The sequence below is a fragment of the Moschus berezovskii genome, chromosome 24 (genome assembly GCF_049115385.1).
Source record: "Moschus berezovskii isolate FMDL1 chromosome 24, NW_MosBer_1.0, whole genome shotgun sequence".
NCBI classification, from domain to species: domain Eukaryota; kingdom Metazoa; phylum Chordata; class Mammalia; order Artiodactyla; family Moschidae; genus Moschus; species Moschus berezovskii.
In genome coordinates, this window is record NC_142483.1 from 36,977,568 (window position 1) to 36,995,142 (window position 17,575).

Genomic DNA, 17,575 nt, shown 5'->3' on the forward strand with positions numbered 1-17,575 from the left:
TGATGTACATGCAAACAAAATTGGCGATTTTGGGGAAAAAATAGCATAAATTTTTTCAAGAAAAGAAAAATTCCCAGTTAAATGAATTTCCTAGGGTAAAATATAACAAAACACTATCTTAAATGTAACTTCATTGCTACAAAATGCACAGACTCAAGTGGCTTTTAGAGTTAAGTGCCAGAAGCAGTTTAAAAACCTAATCATTACTAAGTGACTTAAAATATTTAAGAATTTTAAAACTTAAAATTAGAGGGAGTACTTTCTATTTTATTTAAAGTCCACATTTTGAGAAGCTAACATAAAAGTATATTGTCAGATTTGGGAAGAGCTGCACCAAGTAACAACAAAAATTATAGACAATTTTCCTTATGATTGCTGATGTAAGTATTGGTGAATCACAGTTTTTATTATGTTAAAAGGGCTATAAACTTACCCATGGTTTATTCTAAAAATGTAAGAGATGTTCAATATTAAGAGGTATGTTAATAATTTTTATAGTATATTAAAATAAATTCTTTATTATTATATTGATAGTTGTTGGCAGCTTTTCCATAAAATTAAATAGACATTTTCCAATAAAGCTCTTAGCCAACTAGGAAAAAGAAAATTTCTTAGCATGATTATGATTGAGGGTATCCATGAAAAATAGTAGTAACCCTGACAGTTCATTGTGAACATTAAAAACAGTCCTGTTCAAAATCAGAAATAGGACATAAATGTTCCTTATAAATGCTCTCATTCAACAAACCTCTGAAGATTGTAGAACGTAAAATGGAAACAAAATTAAGAGTAAATATTGGAAAGATGCAAATTATTACGGTTTTCAGATTACTGTTTGGGGTTCTTCAATAGAAGTTTTACAATTATGTAGAAACTTCTAGAATTAATGCTAGTAATATAGCAAGCTATAAGATAAAACCAGTGGTTTATGTATAAGAATCAGAAATGTAAAAGGAAATTAAAATACCCGTGACATTTTTCACAGGGTAAGGAACAAATAATCCTAAAATTTATATGGAACCACAAAAGGTCCAGAATTGCCAAAGCAGTCCTGTGAAAACAGAACAAAAAGCTGAAAGCATAACCTTTCCAGACTACAGGAATCAAAACAGCATAACATGGTAGAGTTCCATGTGCTATACATGGAGTTCTTTGATGCTGTTTCAACAGTGCTCTATGTTATTTGGCAGCCTGGATGGGAGGGTAGTTTGGAGGAGAATGGATGCGTGTAAATGTATGGCAGAGTCCCTTTGCTGTTCACCTGAAACTGTCATGACATTGTTTGTTAATCGGCTGTACCCCAATACAAAATAAAATTTTTTTAAAAAAACAGCATGAAAGTGGCACCAAAACGGACACATAGATCAATGAAACAGAAGAGAGAATCCAGAATAAAACCATGTAACCATGTTCACTTATTCAGTGACAAAGGAGGCAAGAAAATACAATGGAGAAAAGATAGTCTCTTCAACAAGTGATGATGGGAATGCTAGAGAGCTATGTGTAAATCAATGAAATTGGAACACTTCCTCACATTGTGTGGAAAAAAAAAAAACTTAAAATGGTTTAAATACCTAAATATAAGACATGGCACCATAAAACTCCTAAAAGAGAACAAAAGCAAAACATTCTCTGACATGAATTGTACTAATATTTTCTTAGATCATTCTCTTAAGGCAAAAGAAATAAAAGCAAAAATAAACAAATGGGACTTACTCAAACTTAAAAACTTTTGCATCGCAAAGAAAACCATCAAAAATGAAAAGACAACTAATGGAATGGGAGAAAAATATTTGCAAATGATGCAACAAACAATGGGTAACTATCCAAAATAAACAGCTATGTAACTCAATGTTGGAAAAACAAACAACCCAATCAGAAAATCAGCAGAAGACTTAAATAGATGTTTTCCCAAAGAAGACATTCAGATGGCCAACAGGCACATAAAAAGATCCTCAACATCACTAATTACTAGAGAGACAGAAGCACTATTTAAAATAGCCAAGACATGGAAACAACCCAGATACCCGTCAACAGATGATTGGCTTAAGACAATGTGATATATATATATATATATCGAATATTACTCAACCATAAAAAAATGAAATACTGTCATTTGCATCAACATGTGTAGACTTAGTATTATACTTAGTGAAAGAAGACAAAGACAGATATGATATCACTTATATGTGAAATCTGAAAAATGCTGTCAATAAATCTATACACACAACAGAATCAGACTCATAGACATAGAAAACAAACTTACGGTTACCAAAGGGGAAAGGTAGTGGGAGAGAGACAAATTAGCAATATGGGATTCACACATACGAGCTACTATATATAAAATAAATAAGCAACAATATTTGCTGTATAGCACAGTAAATGATATTCAAGAACCTTTCATAACCTATAATGGAATGTAATCTGAACAAAAAGCCTGAATCACTTTGTAGTACACCTGAGACTAACACAATTTTATGAATCAACTATATGTCAATAAAGAAACAAACAGAAAACAGAGAGAGAAAGAGATATAAAGGAAATATATTTGCAAGAGAAGCAATTACATAAAAGAAAAAAAAGTAGACTGAACAGGAAATGCTACTGTAGGAAGGCCTACATGAAGAAATGTATTCCTCTTTATTAAGTAATGTAAAGCAAATATTTGATTGAAAAGCAAAGCACACTTTCCTCCTAACTTGGAAGACCTTTGAGAATATAAGTTGTACATAAATTAATATGCATATTTATTGGAATTCTGAATAAAATCTTAACGGTTCTATTTATCTATGTATGTATGTGTATGTGTGCTCAGTCGTGTCCGACTCTTCACAATACCATGGACTGTAGCCCACCAGGCTCCTCTGTCCAAGGAATTTTTTAGCCAAGAATAGTAGAGTGGGTTGCCATTTCCTTCTCCAACGTATGTATGTATGTATTTTTGTACGTTGGTTTAGGACAGAAATTAAACAGTGAATCTAAATTTGATCTTAGGGAAAAATCATTGAAATGTTTTGAGAGATTTAGAAGAAGGACATTGTGTAAAAGGGATAGGGGACTTTATGAAATATAAACTTGAATTAGAAAGCCAAAAATTTTTTTAAAGTACTGTACAATACAAAATTGTGCAGAAATAGGTAGATCAATAGAAACACAACAAATGATATTTAGGAATTTAAGTGTATATGAAATGTGTCTTATAGAGGGAACAATACTATAGATTGGTAACTCAACAAATTCTGCAATAAAAAAACACGTGTGTTAATAAATTTCTACTCCAAGCAAAAATAATTTATATTAGCTTAAGATTTAAATATGAAAATAACCACATCATATAATAGGAAAAAATAGATTACTTTTAACTTTGAGGGGAGGACCTCCTTAGCATGATCCAAGTCCAAGAACTATTAAAGAGAAAGGTAAATTAAATTTTCTTAAAAATTTAAATTCAATAAAATAGAAGTTCTCCATAAGCACAAGGCATATGTAAATAGGAATAGTTTTGATTCAGTTCAGTTCATTTCAGTCGCTCAGTCGTGTCCGACTCTTTGCGACCCCATGAATCACAGCACGCCAGGCCTCCCTGTCCATCACCAACTCCTGGAGTTCACTCAGACTCGTCCATCGAGTCGGTGATGCCATCCAGCCGTCTCATTCTCTGTTGTCCCCGTCTCCTCCTGCCCCCAATCCCTCCCAGCATCAGAGTCTTTTCCAGTGAGTCAACTCATCGCATGAGGTGGCCAAAGTATTGGAGTTTCAGCTTTAGCATCAGTCCTTCCAATGAACACCCAGGATTGATCTCCTTTAGAATGGACTGTTTGGATCTCCTTGCAGTCCAGGGAACTCTCAAGAGTCTTCTCCAGCACCACAGTTCAAAGGCATCAATTCTTTGGCCATCAGCTTTCTTCACAGTTTTGATTAACCCCTGCCAAAAAATTAGATATCTAAATATCTATCAAGAAATGGGTACTTAAATAAAAACCATACATTCTTACAAAAGAATGTTTAAGGGACTCAATAATAATGAGGTGTGTCTGTATGTATTGACTTGGTAAATATTCAGTACAATTGTCAAAGGAGAAAACAGTTGCCAAACAGTGTGATTTGTGATCTCACGCTTGTAATCTATATCTTCATCTTTGTGTCTGTCCTTTGTGTAAAGAAAAAAATAAAGTTAGAAAAATGAAAACCAAACTTTTAAGAATACAGGAGCTGAAATGACAGAGTGGAGCTTTTTAACTTTATTTCATAGAGTTAACATTCTAAATTATTTGCATTTTTGTACTGAATATTCACTGCTTTAAGCATTGGAAAAAGCAGAGTTGTTATCACTTTAGGTAAGAAATTCAGCAGGAAGTTATAGTCTATATTCTACCAGTGTAAATAAAATCCCAGGGCAAATTACATTTCTTGACGGTGTTCTGATTGACATATGTCAGAGCTCATGTAATCATGCTCACTGTTGGTGTCTGTTCACAGTTGTGAGAAAACTTAGTCTCCAACTATATCAAAACCCATATAGGACAAGAGCAGATCATTTGTATAATGTATTTACTTGAAATGCTATATTGTTCATCAAGTTCTTGATGTGTTTGGTGTTAATATTGTCTGTGATACTCTAATCTAGAGAAGTGGTTTTCAAAGAGTGGTACTTGGACCAGGAGCGCCCAAGAATTTATTAAAAAAGGAAATTCTCAAGCTTCACCCCAGACCTACTGAATCAGAAACTGCTGCATCCTATCCCCAGACTCTGTGTTTTAACAAGCACTCCAGCTGACTTGATGGGTCCCGAAGTTTGAGAACCATGGACTTGGTACATTCAGGGTAAAGCTTTTAACTAAGTCAAGTTTTATTATAAGTTAATCTTTCCATTAGATAGTATCAGGGAATTTATTAACAATGATTAGAAAGTCAAGTGGAGAAGGAAATGGCAACCCACTGCAGTATTCTTGCCTGGAGAATCCCATGGACAGAGGAGCCTGGAGGACTACAGTCCATGGGGTCGCAAAGAGTTGGACATGACTGAGGACTAGCTCTTTCATCTTTTCAACTTCCAGAAAGTCAATTGCTAAAAAGACCAGCCCATGTGAGCCTTTAAATATTTAGCTAAGTGAGTTGGTGTTTTTTTGGTAGAGGATAGGGAATGCAAATGTTTCTTAGAATAGGATGGCTTGGAATGGAGATGTCCATCAGGCGGCAGTTCCTTCCAGAGGTAGTGTGTAACAAGTGGATTGTACGGGACTGACACTGGTGATAGAGACAAGTTAGGAGGCTATTAGATAGACAAACAAGAAATAATAAAAACCTGAATTGTAGTGGAGGAAATAGTACTGGAGAAGAAGAGACAAATGAGAGAGAGTGTGAAAGTGAAAATGGGACTTGCTTACTGACTGCATGTGGGGGCCAAAAGAAAAACAGAGATGATTAAAATTTTAAGTGTGTGTGACAGGTACCATTGGACTACAGATCAGAAAGATTGTCAGTGATCTGCAAATTGGTAGACTGTGTTTGTACTGATATCAGTTCAGTTCAGTCGCTCAGTCGTGTCCGACTCTTTGCGACCCCATGAATCTCAACTTGCCAGGCCTCCCTGTCCATCACCAACTCCCAGAGTTTACCCAAACTCATGTCCGTCGAGTTGTCAGCCATCAGAAAAATGATTGGTTTGTTTGGATGTCTAAATTGCGGTTTTCTGTTCATCAGAAGGGTGGTTAAAATATTCAACAATTAGTGTTAGAACAAAAGAGAACACAAATACAGTTGAGTACTTTGCCAGACTCATCAAATATGATTTTGATGGGTTAAGAACTCCTAATGAGAACACAGTGATCAACTGAGCAAACAGACCATTTGGCTTGAAGGGAAATGTCAATATAGGCATAATCTACTGACTTGCTGATTAGGGATGATATTAGCTGATGGATGTACTTTAGCAAGACATGGAGTGGTGGGAAGCTAGAGCGATAAAACCTCTGGGAATCTGAATGATCAATGATTTTTCATTTTATAACCTAATTTGACTGCATGAGAGTATACCTGCGGAACTAAACACATCTTCCTCAGAGTTTACACAGTATTTTATTATGTTTTTTATTATGATGGTGGTTTGTTAACCTTTAGCAGAGCTTCTTGTGGGCTATAGAGCTATTAATAGCTATCAAGGAATAAAATGAATATTTGGGGGAAATGGATGAGGGAATCCTTGTGAATCAAGGTGTGTATATGTGTCTCTGTGTGTATGTTAAGGAGTATAAAGTATATATGTTAAATATATAATGTAATAAGTAATTGGCTCACACGCTTGTGGAGACTGGAAGTTCTGATATTGGGTAAGCTGGCAAACTGTAAACTCAGGGTTGGTGTTGAAGTCTTGAGGCTGAAATTTGTAGAGCAGACCAGCAGTCTAGAAACTGAGACAGGAGTTGATGTTATTATCTTGAGCTTGAAATCTGTAGGGTGGAGTGACTAACTGGCAGTGTAGGCAGAATTTTGCTGTTATAGTCATTAGGCAGAATTCCTTCTTCAGGAAACTGCAGATTTTGCTTATAAGACCTTCAACTGATTTTACGAGGCCCATCCACATTAATATAGTCTCTTAAATTCAACTGATTATAGATATTAATCACATCTATGAAATACTTTCACAGCAATATCAAGACTAATATTTTAACAAACAACTGGGCACCATAAACTCGTCAAGATGCATTAAATTGAACCATCACACACGCCTTGTGATAGAAATTTTCTCATCCGATTGATGTTGTATTTGCATTCTCTGCCTTACATATCCATACTCGACATTTCTGAACTTCAGTTTCCTTCAAGCTCCAGCTTATTTTCTCCCTCCATTGCAGAATCATTACTGTTCACTTCATCCAGGAATGATATAGCAAGCACCTGTGAAATTCTATACCAGGATGCACTGCTCGTACAGCATGCCTTTCATGCTGTTTAGTATTGAAATGTATTTGTGTATGGCTTTTGTACTACAGGAGAGCTTTAAGCTTCTCAAGGGCCAGGGTTGTAACACATATGTCTTTGCACTGAGTTATTGTATAATACATTGCTCCATCCAAAGGTGTTTATAATTTTTGTTTTGTTTTCTGAAGTACAGAGTGTTATTGTAAGCCATTATTAACCTTAAAGAGTTACAGATACATTCTAGCATACAGTGGGAGTGAGATACAGAGTAGTGTTTCACAGAGTGTGGCAAATATTCCACAGAATACTGAATAACACTACAGAAAGTAGTGTTTATGTTGACAGATGTGTGTTTATTTTAGTGTGATTTAGATAAATGTGATTAACATGGAACTAATACATTTTCAGATATTAGTGTTTAGCATGAGACTAAGATATAGACCTTTGTTAGGTTTGAGTCAGTATGTAAATATGGCAACATCATGAAGCAGAAAGTAAAGGAATTAGGTTTGGGAAACAGTGTAATATAGTCCTAGACTAGAAGTTGAAAGAAAGTGAACTCGCTTAGTCATGTCCGACTCTTTGCAACCCCATGGACTGTAGCCTACCAGGCTCCTCCATCCATGGGATTTTCCAGGCAAGAGTACTGGAGTGGATTGCCATTTCCTTCTCCAGGGGATCTTCCCAACCCAAGGATTGAAACTGGGTCTCCCGCATTGCAGGCAGACACTTTACTGTCTGAGCCACCGTGGCGCTAGACTAGAAGTTAGGAGATCAGAAATCAGTTCTCTCACTCACCATCTGTGTGATCTTTAGACATTTTACCTCTCTCATCATCTGTATCCCTTTTTCATATAGATAGCTCTGTTAATTTATCTTCTAACACTAAAAGTGTGATTTATTACTTAGATGCCTTTAAATACACAACACGGACTACCATGCAGATGGTGCATACGTGAAGAAGATCTTGATTGGTAGACTAACTCAAATAATCTGTGCATATATTGAGTGAAATAAGGCCAAAAAATTCACTACCAGCAGGCACAGACTATCCTTCGGCTTAGAATAGGGACACGTGGATTTATGATCTCATCTTACTTCCTCTGTGACATTCCTGGTAAATAAATGTCCCTGATCCCCCTGCCGACCTACTCACATTTCTGATGTGCTCATAGGACTCCAAGGTAATCATGATCGTTTGCAGTTATAAATGTCCTGTTCTGAATTAATTTGCAGTTCACTAGTAACCATCTGATTATCTCCAACAAAGTTGCACTGGCATGGTAATTACACTGAAAGTAATTATCATGTAATTGAAAATAATTATTTGTACCTTATTAAGTGCTCACATGATTAAAATATTTCTGGTCAAATAAAAATTATTAATAAGAAAGGTTGCTTCTTAGTCTTCTCTTCTGTGGGTAAAGTAGAGCTGTCAGGGTGACATTCCCATAACACTTCAAAAACAGTGAATTGGAAAGGAGAGGAGAGACTTAGATTTCATTAATAGGATTCCTTGTACATCCAATGAAGTTGAGATAATAAACTTCAACTTTCAGCATGGATGAATGCTTTCCCTCTTGTAGCTGTGACAAAAAATATTACCCTATTAAGAGTATACACTATGAATGTCATGAGGACAATGTGTTTTTCATGTCCAACACCACTGTTAGTGATTTTACAATGAATTTTTATTTTTCTCACACTTTGTTTCTTCAAAATCTTTAATATTCATTTACTCATATACAGTGTGCATTTCAATTTTCAAAGACTTTTTTTTGAGAGTGAGGCAAATTACATGTATGAATCTGAAAGCAGCTCACAAATTTGTTTATTCAGACATCCATTACAGATTTTATATATATATATATATAAATCTTTCCCAGGTGGCTCAGTGGTAAAGAATCTGCCTGCCAGTGAAGGAGACACAGGAGATGTGGGTTTGATCCCTGGGTCAGGAAAATACCCTGGAGGAGGATATGGCAACCACTCTAGTATTCTTGCTTGAAAAATCCCATGGACAGAGGAGCCAGAAGGCTATAGTTCATGGGGTCGTAAAGAGTCAGACATGACTGAGCACACAGACGTACATAATATATATATGTGTGTGTATGTGTGTATAAATATATGTATATATATGTATATGTATATATATCAGCACTGTCCTTCGGAAATCTTATATGAGCCACAAAACCAATTTAAATTTTTCTAGGATGAGACCAACTGCAGCGCATCGGTGATACGGCGGAGTGGGGGCGAAGAGGGTGCTCGGAAGCAGCCCTCGGCTCCCTCCCCTGGAGGCACAGAGGGCAGGGGCCTTGGCGAATGGCTTTCTTGGTGGCCACTTGCGGAGGTTTGGATTCAGGATTTGTTCCTAGTGTCCAGGACTTTGATAAGAAACTTACAGAGGCTGATGCATACTTACAAATCTTGATAGAACAGTTGAAGCTTTTTGATGACAAACTTCAAAACTGCCAAGATGATGAACAGAGAAAGAAAATTGAAACCCTCAAAGAGACAACAAATAGCATGGTAGAATCAATTAAACACTGCATTGTATTGCTGCAGATCGCTAAAGACCAGTATATTGCGGAGAATCATGCAGATGGAATTATATATGAATTCAGGTTTGAGCCCTGGTGATTTAACAGAACAGTGTGATATAAATACAATACAATATCTTTTCCTGAGATAGCAGTTAAGATTATAAGCCTCATGGAAAAATACTATAGTACTCTTAATCCTGTAATATATCAACCTAGTCCCTTGGAACCTGTGGTCAACACAATGCCTTCTCAGACTGTCTTACCTCCAGAACCTACTCAGTTGTGTAAGTCAGAGCAGCGTCCATCTTCTCTACCAGTTGGACCTGTATTAGCAACCTTGGGCCATCATCAGACTCCAACACCAAATAGTACAGGCAGTGGCCACTCACCACCTAGTAGCAGTCTGACTTCTCCAAGCCATGTCAACTTGTCTCCAAACACAGTCCCACAGTTCTCTTACTCTAGCAGTGAAGATGAATTCTATGATGCAGATGAATTTCATCAGAGTGGCTCATCATCAAAGCGCTTAATAGATTCCTCTGGATCTGCCTCAGTCTTGACACACAGCAGCTCAGTAAATAGTCTAAAGTGCCCAGATACCACGGAATCACTTAATTCTTCCATGTCCAATGGAACAAATGATGCTGACCTTTTCGATTCACATGATGATAGAGATGACGAAGGGGAGGCAGGGTCGGTGGAAGAGCATAAGAGTGTTATCATGCATCTGTTGTCACAGGTTAGACTTGGAATGGATCTTACAAAGGTAGTTCTTCCAACATTTATTCTTGAAAGAAGATCTCTTTTAGAAATGTATGCAGAATTTTTGCTCATCCAGACCTGTTTGTGAGTATTAGTGACCAGAAGGATGCCAGAGACCGAATGGTTCAGGTTGTGAAATGGTATCTCTCAGCCTTTCACGCCGGAAGGAAAGGATCGGTTGCCAAAAAGCCATACAACCCCATTTTGGGCGAAATCTTTCAGGGTCACTGGACATTACCAAATGATACTGAAGAGAATGCGGAGCTAGTTTCAGAAGGACCAGTTCCCTGGGTTTCCAAGAATAGTGTAAGATTTGTGGCTGAGTAGGTTTCTCATCATCCACCCATTTCAGCCTTTTATGCTGAGTGTTTTAATAAGAAGATACAATTCAGTGCTCATATCAAAATTCCATGGGATGTCAATTGGGGTGCACAACATAGGGCAGCGCTGTCTCGTGTCTAGAGCATGACAAACATTACATTCTCACATTCCCCAATGGTTACGGCAGGTTTATCCTCACAGTGCCCTGGGTGGAACTAGGCGGAGAATGCAATATTAATTGTTCCAAAACTGGCTATAGTGCAAATATCGTCTTCCACACTAAACCTTTCTATGGGGGCAAGAAGCACAGAATTACTGCTGAGATTTTTTCTCCAAATGACAAGAAGTCTTTCTGCTCAGTTGAAGGGGAATGGAATGGTGTAATATATGCAAAATACTCAACAGGGGAAAATGTAGTTTTTATAGACACCAAGAAGTTGCCTATAATTAAGAAGAAAGTAAGGAAGCTGGAAGATCAGAATGAGTACGAATCCCGCTGCCTTTGGAAGGATGTCACTTTCGACTTAAAAATCAGAGACACTGATGCAGCAACTGAAGCCAAGCATAGACTTGAAGAAAAACAAACAGCAGAAGCCCGAGAAAGGAAGGAAAAGGAAATTCAATGGGAGACAAGATTGTTTAATGAAGATGGAGAATGCTGGGTTTATGATGAACCATTACTGAAGTGTCTCAGTGCTGCCAAGCATTAGGTTGGGAAACACAAAGTTTGCTCCTGGTTCCAGGGCAGGAGGCATACTTGAGCAACAATCTTCCTTTGGGAAAACCTGTTCACTCCCTTCTTATTGCAGTGGTTCCTGTCTCAGCGATACTGGACTTTCTGAGGCAGATGAACAGTTAAAGCAAGCAACGCTTCCCTTTTTCCTGTCTGCGGCAGTTACAACGTTGGTTTTGGTTTGAGAAAAACTTCAGGTTTTGAAAACAAGATGTCTGCTCCTTTTCCAAATCCCACAGTATAAATCCCAGTCTTAAACTCTGCATTCTAGTACTGCTGTTGAGATATACATCATGTTTCCTAGTTCATATAATCTTGGGTTCTATATATACATGTATATAATATAGCTGATACCAGATTTTTCATAAATACTCCATTTACTGTAAATATCAGTTCCTCTGAGTTGTTTTAGAAAATTTAATGTATTGAAAATCACGTGTTAGGAAATTTCATAGTCTCACCTACAATAACTTTTATTTTGGAATTGAGCTATTATTGTATCTAACTCTGGACTATGGTTTAATTATACGCAATGCTTCTTAAGGCTTCATAATTTTTCCAACCTTAAATAAATAAATAAATTTTTCTAGTAGTTACATAAAAAACTATAAGAAGCAGGTGTAATTAGTTTTAGTGGTGAATTTTATTTTAAAAAGTCATTAAATCAGAGATATTCAGTATAAAATTATTAATGAATTATCTTGCACTTTTTTTTTTATTGGAGGCTAATTACTTTACAATAATACATTGGTTGGTTTTGCCATACATTGACACAAATCCGCCCCGGGTATACATGTGTTCCCCTTCTTGAACCCCCCTCCCACCTCCCTCCACCCTATATCCTCCCTCCAGGTCATCCCCGTGCACCAGCCCCGAGCATCCTGTATCATGCGTCGAACCTGGACTGGTGATTCATTTCACATATGATAATATACATGCTTCAATACCATTCTCCCAAATCGTCTCACCTTCACCCTCTCCCACAGAGTCCCAAAGACTGTTCTATACACCTGTGTCTCTTTTGCTGTCTTGTATACAGGGCACTTTTTATAGTAAGTCTTTAAAATGTGGTAAGCATTTTGCTTATAGTGCATCTCCATTAAGATTAGCCACATTTTGGAAATAAATGAGTATAATGTCCAGGTCATTAAAGACATTGCAGTTTTTTCACACCTGTCAGAAATGCCATCATCACAAAGAACACAAATAACAAATATTAACAAGGTATTGGAGAAAATGGGATCCTTGTACATTGTTGGTGGTCCTGTAAATTGGGGCAGCCACTGTGGGAAACAGTGTAGAACTTTCTCAAAAAACTGAAAATAGAACTACCATACAACCCAGAAATTTCCCACTTGAGTATTTATTTGAAAAAGTAAAAACCCAAACAGTAATTCTAAGATACATGCACCCCAGGGCTCATAGCAGTGTTATTTACAATTGCCAAAATATGGAAGCAACCTAAGTGCCTAGCTATAGATGAATGGATTAGGAAGATGTGATACTTATATATAGTGGAGTACTGCTGCTGCTAAGTCACTTCAGTCGTGTCCGACTCTGTGTGACCCCATAGACGGAAGCCCACCGGGCTCCCCCTTCCCTGGGATTCTCCAGGCAAGAACACTGGAGTGGGTTGCCATTTCCTTCTAATGGAGTACTACTCAACCATAAAAAATGAATGAAAAAAATTTCCAGTTGCAACAACAAGGATGTTGCAACATCATGGACATTATTAGAGAGTATTGGTGATGTCTCAGTCTTTAAGTCATGTCCAACTCTTGCGACCCCATGGACTGTAGCCTGCCAGCCTCCTCTGTCCATGGAATTTTCCAGGCAAGAATACTGACTGGGTTGCCATTTCCATCTTCAGGGGATCTTCCTGACCCAGAGATCAAACCTGGGTCTTCTGTGCTGCAGGTGGTCTCCTCCATTTGCAGGCAGATTTTTTTTTACCAACTGAGCCATCAGGGAAGTCCTTAGAGAGTATTACATTAAGGGAAATAAGTCAGATAGATGAAGACACATACTGTATGGTATCACTTATATGTGAAAGCTGAAAAATACAGCAAACTAGTGACCGTAACGAAAAATAAAAGATTTTATAGATATAGGGAACAAACCCATGTTTACCTGTGGGGAGAAGTAAGGGAGCAAGGGCAATATAGGGGTAGGGGATTAAGAAGTACAAACTTCTATGTATGAAAAAGCTACAAGGATATATTTTATAACACAAGGAATGTAGCCTATAGTTTATAATAATATCTATAAATGGAGTATAACCTTTAAAAACTATGAAATACTATACAGTACAACTGTAATATATTCTATTGTGTCAGAACTGTACTTCAATTAAAAAAAAAAGAAGACTTTGCAGTTTTTGCCTTGCCATCTCTTTGTTCAGTTGCTCTGGGGGAAACCAGTGGCCTTTGTGGAGCCTTAAGAGTACTCAAGCAGACCTATGTAGATGTCCACATGACAGAGAACTAAGGCGTCTAGCCACAGGCCAGCGCTGCCTTGCTGGTCATGTGAATGAGTCATCTTGGAAACAGATCCTCTAGTCTAAATCAAGATTTGTGTTGCATCTCTGGATGACATCTTGACTGAAACTTCCAGAACCACCCAGCTAAACTGCTTTCAGATTCCTGATGCACAAAAACTGTGTGAAATAATAATTATTTATCATTGTTTTAAGCCAAAAAAATCAGCCACATTTCAGTTGCCCAGTAGCTATCTATGACTTGTGGCTACTGAATTAGACAGCATATGTATATTGATTATATTGATTATATGTGCATGGTATAAACATGACTCATATAGTTTATGTTCTGATTTATATGTATTTTATCAGCTTATATTTCAGAATTTGGTAAGATATGCATCCTACCTAAAATAGCTCCTATATTTTATACTCAATATTTACTAGAAGATAATGATGGAACTAACATTTATGAACTATTACCTAGGTTGTATATGTTGCTAAGTATACTTACAAGTATTACCTAATTTAGTCTTCTTATAGCCCAGCAAGGTAAGTTGTATGTCTTAATTTTACATGTCGAAAAGTCAGGCTCAGAAGGTTTTACTTTACAAACTTGTATGTCACATAGTAAACTGGGCCCACATTTGTCTCTCTTCGACAACAAACTTTGTCTCATGGTTTCCCAATTAGAAATAATTATTTTTGATCCACTTGCTTCTTGGTGGTCCTAGGAAAAAGATTTTGAATGACCCATATTTCCTTAAATATTGTGTAACAGGCTTCATTAGAAACAATTTGGTTGTTTGATTAGTTGATTAATGTGATTCTTAGGGTTACTCTTGACCTTCCTTATCAGTTGAATTAAGTTCTGCAATTCAGTTCCTTGAGCTGGACTCTCCTGACAACTAGCTCTGGCAAAGTTATCTCAAATAGTATAAATTGTCTTTCAGTGGCATTTTAAATGAAAGTTTGTTGACTGCTATACACACTCCTAGAAAGCATATTGTTGGGGATAACCCAGTGACTGACAGCGATGCTTTAGCAACCATCTGATTGTAGTTATAGAGGAAATTTACCTTGGATTGAAGAATCACATGTCATTGTGATTGACAGAGTCTATAAGACAATCAAGGTCAAATTCAGAGTGAATTGCGTACGTGGCTATGAGCATTGACAGATAAGTCATGTGTCAAATATTGCCTTGCCATCTGTTTACTGCTCATGATTAGGCCATACTCACTGTGTTTAACATTTTACTGAAGGCAACTATGTGGGGAATTTGTTTGTTTTTAGTTTATCAGTGGAATGTGCTTTATCTGCTAAAGCAAACTGATTCTGCTGAAAATGAACATGAAAAACTATTGGCTATTATGACTCCAGCATGACTTTCAAAAAAGCTTCTTTTGGGAGATTGTCATAACATTTTTTTTAATTTATTTTTTTATTGAAGGATAATTGCTTTACAGAATTTTGTTGTTTTCCTTTCAACCTCAACATGAATCAGCCATAGGTATACATGTATCCCCTCCCTTTTGAACCTCCATCTCCCTCCCCATCCCACCCCTTTAGGTTGATACAGAGCCCCAGTTTGAGTTTCCTGAGCCTTACAGCAAATTCCTGTTTTGTGAAATGTTTTCTCATCATTTTAAAATGACTGATGCATTGCTGAAAAAAAGTGCTGAAAATGGCCTCTAGTTAATTGGTGCATAATTCCTTCAACAGTAAAAAGAAAACAAAATTGACCACCCCCAGGGGTTTTAGAAGGTGCCAAATGTTTAACAACCGTTAGCCAATCTGCTGTTACTCAGATATATGGGTGGTAAGGGTGATGGGGTGTCACTGATAAGCCATGCATAAAGGGATAGGTGACTTGTGTGAAATTCTGAAGATTTATATTCAGCAGAATGTGTCTTAAGAACCAGGAGTCATTTGAGTGAAATTCCACTAGCAAATATTTGGTTTCATTTTTGAGGAAAAGACGAAAACACAGGACAGGAAGATGAAATCAATTATCCTTTGTCATATTATACTGAGAATGAGGCTCCCAGTCTCCTGACTGATAATTCAGTGTTATTTCCTCCTATAAATTTGCTGTCTTTATAAATGATTCTGTTTTAGTACAATGGCTTGTTGGCTTGTCAATTAATGTTAAAAAAAAAAGGCCAAAGTTCCTTTTAACCACTGATGAATTAGTAAGTTTCATTCCATTTTGAACTACTGTATTTTCCTTCTAACTAGACTATTTAAAAAAAATGTGTCCTGTCGATAACAGGTTGAATGGACATGTGGTAGGGCTGATCAAACATAAATTCCCAAAGAAAATAGAAATAACACCAGGTTTTGTGGTTTTGGTTACATTTCCGTATACAAAATGAAACAGTAGATAAGCAGATAATAGGGACCAGTTTTAATTGGTGATCTAATTGTTGGTTCCCCTGCAGTAACAGGTATTGAATGCCTCTAAATATTGACAGTAAGTACAGAAAATCCATTCCCAGAAGTGATGGATTCTTGAGAAAACAATAAAAGTAGTAGGTTCTAGCGAGGTGTAAATTATCATCAGTTATATGGTGTTTTACCACGTTAACCCTTGTGCTTCAAAGTGTTTTGGATAGTACTGCTGAGGCTGGCATTCTCAGCCAGTACACTAGATGGTGCCTTTTTCAGGATGCAGCCAGTGATAGCTGTTTATAAGTGGAAAATCAGTTACCAACTATACTTTCCTTTTTCTTTTATTCAAGTTAGTCTGTTTATCTATCTATCCATTTACCCACTTACCCATTTATTGTTGGTAGCTATTCAAAGGCAAGACTATAAATAAATTCACAATATTAACTTCATAGAGATGATGTAAAGTTGTTAATCACTGTTAATGAAGTCTGGAGATACAACATTAGTTATGTCTTGTTTATTCCTTTCTTACTAAGTAGTTTTATTTCCATTAAAACAACCAGTATGTAATACCTACCATCTGTTATTATGAAAGGATTCCATGGTGGCTCAGATGGTAAAGAATCTGCCTGCAGTGCAAGAGACCTGGGTTCAATCCCTGGCTTGGGAAGATCCCCTGGAGAAGGAAATGACAATCCAATCCAGTATTCTTGCCTGGAGAAATCCATGTACAGAGGTGCCTGGTGAGCTACAGTCCATGGGGTCATAGAGAGTGGGACACAACTGAGCAACTAACACTTTCACTTTCATTATTATGAACTATGAAGGTCAGGAAGCAACAGTCAGAACTGTACATGGAACAACAGACTGGTTCCAAATAGGAAAAGGAGTACGTCAAGGTTGTATATTGTCACCCTGCTTATTTAACTTATAAATCATGAGGAACGCTGGGCTGGAAGAAGCACAAGCTGGAACCAAGATTGCTGGGAGAAACATCAATAACCTCAGATATGCAGATGACACCACCCTATGGCAGAGAGTGAAGAGGAAATAAAAAGCCTCTTGATGAAAGTGAAAGAGGAGAGTGAAAAGGTTGGCTTGAAGCTCAACATTCAGAAAACAAAGATCATGGCATCTGGTCCCATCACTTCATGGGAAATAGATGGAAAAACAGTGGAGACACTGTCAGACTTTATTTTTTGGGCTCCAAAATCACTGCAGATGCTGGTTGCAGCCATGAAATTAAGAGACACTTACTCCTTGGAAGGAAAGTTATGACCAACCTTGATAGTATATTAAAAAGCAGAGACATTACTTTGCCAACAAAGGTCGGTCTAGTCAAGGCTGTGGTTTTTCCAGTGGTCATGTATGGATGTGAGAGTTGGACTGTGAAGAAAGCTGATCACTGAGGAATTGATGCTT

General features: G+C 37.1%; 1 protein-coding gene and 1 pseudogene across 2 annotated transcripts in view; both read left to right on the forward strand.

Annotated features, from left to right (window-relative positions):
- Window positions 1-17,575, forward strand: part of CNTN4 (contactin 4) — a 1,054,581-nt gene that overhangs the window by 74,889 nt on the left and 962,117 nt on the right. The window lies entirely within an intron of this gene.
- On the forward strand, window positions 9,154-11,260 carry LOC129548030 (oxysterol-binding protein-related protein 9-like; annotated as a pseudogene).